Genomic DNA, 7,452 nt, shown 5'->3' with positions numbered 1-7,452 from the left:
ATAATAAAAAATATTAACAGTTGGTTTTGCTGTTATTAAATATGGACATCAGTTTAAAATGTTATATAAAAGAAAAAAGAAAAAGAAAAAATAAACTTTATTTTAAAGCAACAAAACAATTGAGGAAAATCATTTAACAAATATATAAACCATGGGATAAGAAGTTGTCAAACAAACAAACATTATGTCACAGACATCATCTCAGTTTGTTCAGACTGTGTGTGTCAAGTAATAAACAGGAAAGTTCATGTCACAATCCTCTGATCAGAAGGATTTGTTTGAGATTTTGAGTTGATGTTATCAGTTTAAGGATGATAATCTTCTTACTGATATATGACACAACTTGTATGAATACAACCATCACCGTTCTCCCTACAGCAAGATTATTCATTTGATTTATGTTACAGATAACTTCCTCAGAGACATCCGCAGAAATTACAAACATTTGTCAACAACTGCAGTGTAAGATTTATATTATTTAAATTATTAATACAACCATACAGTAAATCACATAGTTTTTTTATTTGCAGAATGTTTGTAGACAAGCATTTCAGTGAATTCCTTCAGCGCTAGTTGAAAACAAAAATTCAATTTTCTAAGACAGGCATATGTCTCACATGATTTCATGTTCATTTATTTACTGTTTTGTCTTTTACTTTCACTATCAACCCAGTGAAGGAAAAAACTCATAGTGACTCCTGACGTCAGACTTATCAAGAAAAGCTATTGGCTAGAATTTCAGTTGTTTACGCAGAAAACATTTCACCAGTTTCAACATCGACAGCCGAAGTGTCTGGATCACTGTATTTTAACTACTTTTTCTAGAAGGTTTTTCTGAAAGGAATTGTTTCTCAGGCTAATGCAATGATACTGCTACTGCTCTTCGGAGCTCATCTGGTCTCTGCTGGTGAGTGATTATTTTTAATTTACCATTTTGTTTTATGACTGATTTTTAAGCCGTTGTTCTCTTACACTGAATCGGGCCTACACAGGCCCATTTGAGTCAAAGATTCGTGTCACTAACACTTTTTTCAGAGACGTGTATTTTAACGTGTTTCATAGGCCTGTATTTGTTATGTTTTAATATTCTAAAGATCATCCTTTAAAACGTATCCTTTTCATGTTATATTTTGATTACATTATTATTTGCTCCAGAAAAACATGTGCGTGTAATAAATAAATAAATAGATAGCTTAAATAGCCTATTATTGTTATTGTAACTAACAAATATTTTTATTGGTCTGAGTTTGAAAGTTATTCTAGAGCGTTAGTTCTCTGTATCAGATCAGTTTCGTTTCTGACCTGAGAAGTGTTGTTCTGTCCCGGAGACTGATGACGCGCTGCTCGATAAACCTGCTAATAAACCTCATAGCTTTCTTATTTTCTTACTATGTGTTTTACTAGGGCCCATCACTGCAGAATACAAATCAAATATACTATATATTTTTTTTTCATAAGACCCATAGAACGGGGAAGAAAAGGAAACAAAAACTCTTTGGCTCAGTGTTTTGGGATTTTGACTGCAGTGTTTTGTTTTGGCCACTAGATGATAATGGTACCATATGGTAATAACACGAAACATTGACATTGACATTACGGCAAGCCGTTTTGACTTTTATTTCTTCATAAGATATGAATTCTTGATATCAACAATTCAGTTTTCACTAGTTAAAATTATATTTATTGATATCAGGAATTTAATGTCAACTAGTAAAAATATAATTCTTGATATCTGTTTTTCGATTGTCATTTATTAAATGTCACCTAGGGCTGCCAATCAAATTTTAATTGTTGATATCAAATAATTGATTTTTTACTATTTCAAATATCAGAAATACAATTCTTACTAGTAAAACCTTTATTTTTGATATCAGTTAACACATGATTACTAGTACTAGATGTCTGTTCTTGATATCATTAATTACATTGTCACTAGTGTCTGTTAATTTCTGATTTCATGAATGTGATTTTTACTAGTAACAAAAGTCATTTTAGATATCAGAAATTACTCTCCTAATTGTTGATATCAGAAATACATTTTAAGATATCAGAAATAACAAATGTAACATGTTAAAATATAATTACAGATATTAAGAATTAACATTTCAACTAGTGACAATGATTTCTTGATTTCAATAATTCATATCCTTAGAATTAATATTAATAAAAGTCAAAATAGCTTGCAGATTGCCATTCCCTGGATATAAAATCTTGATGTCGAGAATAATATTTTACTAGTAGAAATGTAATTGCTTGATATCAAGAATTCAGTTTCTGCGAGTGATGACCTCATTGTTGATCTCAAGGATTAACATTGTTACAGTAGAAATATAATCCTGATATCAAAAATAGCCATTGTTATTAGTAGAAATCCAGTTCCTGATATCAATTATAAACATTTTAACTAGTACAAATGTAATTGTTGATATTACAAATTCAATATCCTGAGAATGAATAAAATTAAATGGCTTCTTGTCATATCTACATTGATATTTGGCAGATGCTTTTATTAAATACAACGAGAAGATTTACCACGAGATGATAATAAAGATGAGAAGTGTGTGTTAAACAAGTGTTCAGTCCTTGTTCAGACTCGTAAAGCTAGGACTGGAAGAGATGAAGAAGACAATCATCAGACGACAGACAGATAATAATCTACAGATCAATAATCAATCACTGATCTGTGATCCTGAGTGTGTGTGTGACAGAAAGTGTGTGTGTTTGTGATTAAAGCTGAATGAACAGCAGGATAAACACAATTTTATTACGTCTTATTTCACACTAATCTGTGATTATCTGACGTATTACATTTTATTTCTTTCACATGACTGAATCTGTTGCACTAATAAATAATATGATAATAACAATAACACATTCCTGTTAAATACAGATCACTGTTGTGTGTAACATTTGTGGCAAATTATGAAGATCTGGAAAATGAACATAATAAACACGGACAATAAACAACTAAAGCCACAGTCCTTTTCTACATCAGTGTCATTTTTTATTTTTATTTTTTTTGTTAGTTAATTGAATATTGTAATATAGCTTACTGTTTTTACCTCTTATGGTATAAATTATTTTAATATACCCTAATTGTGATCTGCAGTGGTTGATGTAGCTCTTAAAGTGTGAAGTGTGAACAGGTTTTATGTGAAGATGACTGAACGTCTCTGTGTTTGTGTCTCTCTTCAGGAAAACACTCTCTGAGATACGTCTACACTGGTGTGTCTGGAGTCAATGACTTCCCAGAGTTCACAGCGGTCGGTCTGGTAGATGAAGGGCCGTTTATGTATTTTGACAGCAACACAAAGAGAACTGTGCCGAGACAGAGTGGATCAGACAGAATGTAGGAAGCAGATTATTGGGACAGAGAGACTCAGATCAGTATTAGCCACCTTCAGAGCTTCAAAAACAACATCCAGGTCCTAAAGGGCCGCTTCAACCAGACGACAGGTAAACTAGTAACAAACCTCCTCACACACAGATAAAGACATTCGTTTTAATTTACAGTGAAATATCTCTTCACACAGTGACCTGCACAAACTTCCAGAGATTTTGATTATTTTACATTTACTTTCATATACATTACACACTAATGATATAATGTTAGGAGTACAGCGACCATTACAATAACTTTTATTTTTTATTTTATTTTATCAGTATTAAAGATGTGTTTATTAAATAAATTATTTATTAAATTATTAAACACAGAAACAAGGACAGAAATTTTTACTTTTGTCTTTTTTATTGTAAAGTAAGGGAGTTATATACAAGATCAAAATACAAGATTAAAAAAGAAAAAAATATTTTTGAACAATGATATATTAAATTGATTTTTACTGAAAATAAACCAAAGTTAAATTTCAGGTGTTCAAACTTCAAGCTTTTAAAAGCGATTCAAATTTAAAACTGCTTTAAACTTCACACGAAAAAAATACATTATTTTCAATGGGAAATACATTGATAATTATTATTGCATAAATATTCATTAGTACCATAAAATTATCTCAAAACAGAAAATAAAAAATACGAATATTATTGAACAGAAATATATTACATTTATTTTACTGAAATAAGGCAAAGTTACATTTCAGGTGTTCAAACTTCAGGCTTTTAATAGCAATTCAAATTAAAACGACTTTAAACTTCACACTTTTTAAACTGATTCTCAAGAAACACAAAGTTTGTCTTGATAATATATTTTTATCTCGTTCTTCTTTTGTGAGAAATGAACTGCTTCTGCTTCAGAAACAGAGAAACTTTATTATAATAAATATTTTCCATGGGGAAAAATGTATCATAATTATTGTGTAAATATTAATTATTACAGTCAAATTCTCTAAAAATTACACATTTTAAATACAAAATATTATGAACAAAAGCATATTACATTGATTTTACTGAAATAGAAATGTGTGAGTAGAGATGCTTCAGATGAAATTAAAATATTAGAAGAAAAAAAAGAATTTTCGGTGTAAAAAAGTGATAAATTCTTGTGTAAAATATTTAGTACCATGAAATTCTCTCAAAATACAAAATAAAAAAGACAAAATATTATCAAACAAAAATTTATTACATTGATATTACTGAAAATAAAAAAATAATTGATTTTTCAGGTGTTCAAACTTCAAGCTTTTAAAAGCGATTCAAATTTAAAACTATTTCAAACTTCACACTTTTTAAACTGATTCTCAAGAAACATAAAGTTTGTCTTTTAATATCTGTTTAATCTCGTTCTTTTGTGAGAAATGAACTGCTTCAGAAACACATAAGAAGTTAAATGTGTGAACAGTTGCTTCAAATGAGATTAAAATATTAGAATTTTTATTATTATAATTATTTTGGATGTGGAAAAATGTATCGTTATTATTGCGTAAATATTAATTATTACCTTGATATTCTCTAAAAATACAAAATTCAAAAGAAAAAATATTATCAAACAAAAATATATTGCACTTATTTACTTAACATAAAAATGTGTGATCAGAGATGCTTCAGATGAGATGACAATATTAGGGAAAAAAATGTGTTATTTTCATTGGGAAAAAAGTTATCATTATTCTTGCTTAAATATTAATCAGTACCAAGAAATTCTCTTAAAATACAAAATAAAATAAAAAATGTATTACACTGATTTTACTGAAAAAAAAGGTGTTTAAACGTCAAGCTTTTAAAAAGCGAATCAAATTTAAAACTACTTCAGACTTCAGGCTTTTTAAACTGATTCTCAAGAAACATAAAGTTAGTCTTAATATCTTTTTAATCTCGTTCTTCTTTTGTAAGAAACAAAGGAGAGGAAGTGAAATGTGTGAACAGAGATGCTTCAGATGAGATGAAAATATTAGAATTTATTATTATTTTCAATGGTAAAAATGTATAATTATTACAGCATAAATATTCATTAGTCCCATTAAATTCTCTCAAAATACAAAATTCTAAAGAAAAAACATTATCAAACAAAAATGTATTACATTGGTTTTACTGAAAATAAAGGAAAGTTACATTTGTTGTGTTCAAACTTCAAGCTTTTTACAAGCGATTTAAATTTAAAACTACTTCAAACTTTCTAAACTGATTCTCAAGAAACATAAAGTTTGTCTTTTAATATCTTTTTAATCTAGGTCTTCTTTTGCAGAGATAATGTTTTATTATTATTTTGGATGGGGAAATGGATCGTTTTTATTGCATAAATATTCATTAATACCATGAAATTCTCTCAAAACACAACATAAAAAATATTATCAACTAAAATATATTAGTGATTTTATTGAAGAAGAAAAGAATACTTAATCTTTTTAATCTCGTTCTTCTTTTATAATAAATGAGCTGGTTCTGTGGTTGTTCAGGAGGATTGTGATCTTCTGTTAGTAAAGCAGCTCTGCTCTTCACTGCTGACTGCAGTTATTTACAGATCAACACAAATAATCATAATGAAACGAATAACACCATCATTGTCCTGGAATGTGCTGCTGTAAAGATATCAGACATCAGATGTTGATTTCTCAGTGTGAACAGCACACATTCAGAGAAATCTTAGATCAGTGTAACGTCTGTAATGATGTTCTCTCACACATGTGTCTCGTGGTCATGTGTTTAATCAGTAACACTGAACACTGTTTGTCAAGAGTTTATGAAAGAACAGCTCATGTTGAGTTTACTGAATAACTTTAAGCTGTCAGATATTTTAAAGCTGTGAACTCAGGATATATTCACACAGACACAGCTTTCATGTTTATATGTGTTCATATTCATCTAATCACTTCTCCTGAATGCTGGAATATTTTAGTACAAAACAAGTTAATAATGATTGCTCTCATCTTGATGTGGATGTTTGTTTTGTGTAGAAAAAGAAGATTAGAATATATTCTGTTTAATCATGAATTCTTAAGGTTATATTAGGAGAAATGAAGAATGGTGAATGATATAATAATCTGTTGTTTCTTTCCTCTCAGGTGTTCACACAGTCCAGTGGATGTACGGCTGTGAGCTGGATACTGATGATGGCACCAAACGAGGATACATGCAGTTTGGTTATGATGGAGAGGACTTCATCAGTCTGGATAAGGACACCCTCACCTGGACCGCTGCTAAGCCTCAAGCTGTCATTACCAAACACAAATGGGAGGCTGATAGAGCTTTCTTAGAACAAAGGAAAGCATATCTGGAGAACATATGCATCGAGTGGCTGCAGAAGTATGTGAGATATGGGAAGGACACTCTGGAGAGAAAAGGTAGGAATATCAGTAGTTTTGATCATCACTGAATGAGCATTCATCATAACAGTCTTTATATCAGGAAATAACAGCTGTATACAACAAACAGTCTGGTTATGTGTGACTGTTCCTCCTTTCCTCTCTCTGTTTTAATTCTCCGTCTGTGTTCACTCGCTTAAAAAACTGAAACATGATGTAAAACATGCAGAATGTCAAGAGATTGTTCTAATCACATTTTGATATTTAAGATATATTCATAACATATTGTAACATGTTGTTGTATATTCACATGCATAGCTGAGGGATTTGTATCTTACAGTAACACTACACAAACTGATTTTCCACACAAACATGAGGCCATGACTGCACTCATTTCGTCAATCTGACAGAATCCAATCGAAATTCACATTTTTGTTTAAATGTTCATGTATTTTGTACAAAACTTCAGCACATGTGGAGTGCATGGAGTGTCCGTCAGTTTAATTGTCATTTTTGTCCTGATGACTTACCAAGGAAGCTGAAAATAAATCACACTCTCAGAAGAAAGGTACAAAAGCTGTCACTGAAGCAGTATCTTTTGAAAAGGCTTTTTCTTTTTCTCTTTGCAAAGAGTCCATATTAGTACCTAAAAGTTTCAAAAGTGTACCTTTTGAAAAGATACCGCCCCAGTGACAGCTTTGTACAATTCTTTTTCTGAGAGTGCAGAAGAAATATCTATTAAATATTCAGTCTCCTT

At 30.2% G+C, this 7,452-nt stretch overlaps 1 pseudogene; it reads left to right on the top strand.

Moving 5' to 3' along the window:
• Positions 1 to 810: 810 nt before the first annotated feature.
• Positions 811 to 6,877, top strand: LOC113101203 (BOLA class I histocompatibility antigen, alpha chain BL3-6-like; annotated as a pseudogene).
• The last annotated feature ends 575 nt before the right edge of the window (positions 6,878 to 7,452 follow it).

The sequence above is a fragment of the Carassius auratus genome, unplaced genomic scaffold, assembly GCF_003368295.1.
Source record: "Carassius auratus strain Wakin unplaced genomic scaffold, ASM336829v1 scaf_tig00217561, whole genome shotgun sequence".
NCBI classification, from domain to species: domain Eukaryota; kingdom Metazoa; phylum Chordata; class Actinopteri; order Cypriniformes; family Cyprinidae; genus Carassius; species Carassius auratus.
The sequence above is the reverse complement of the archived record's forward strand: the minus strand, read 5'-3'. Positions and strand labels throughout refer to the sequence as shown.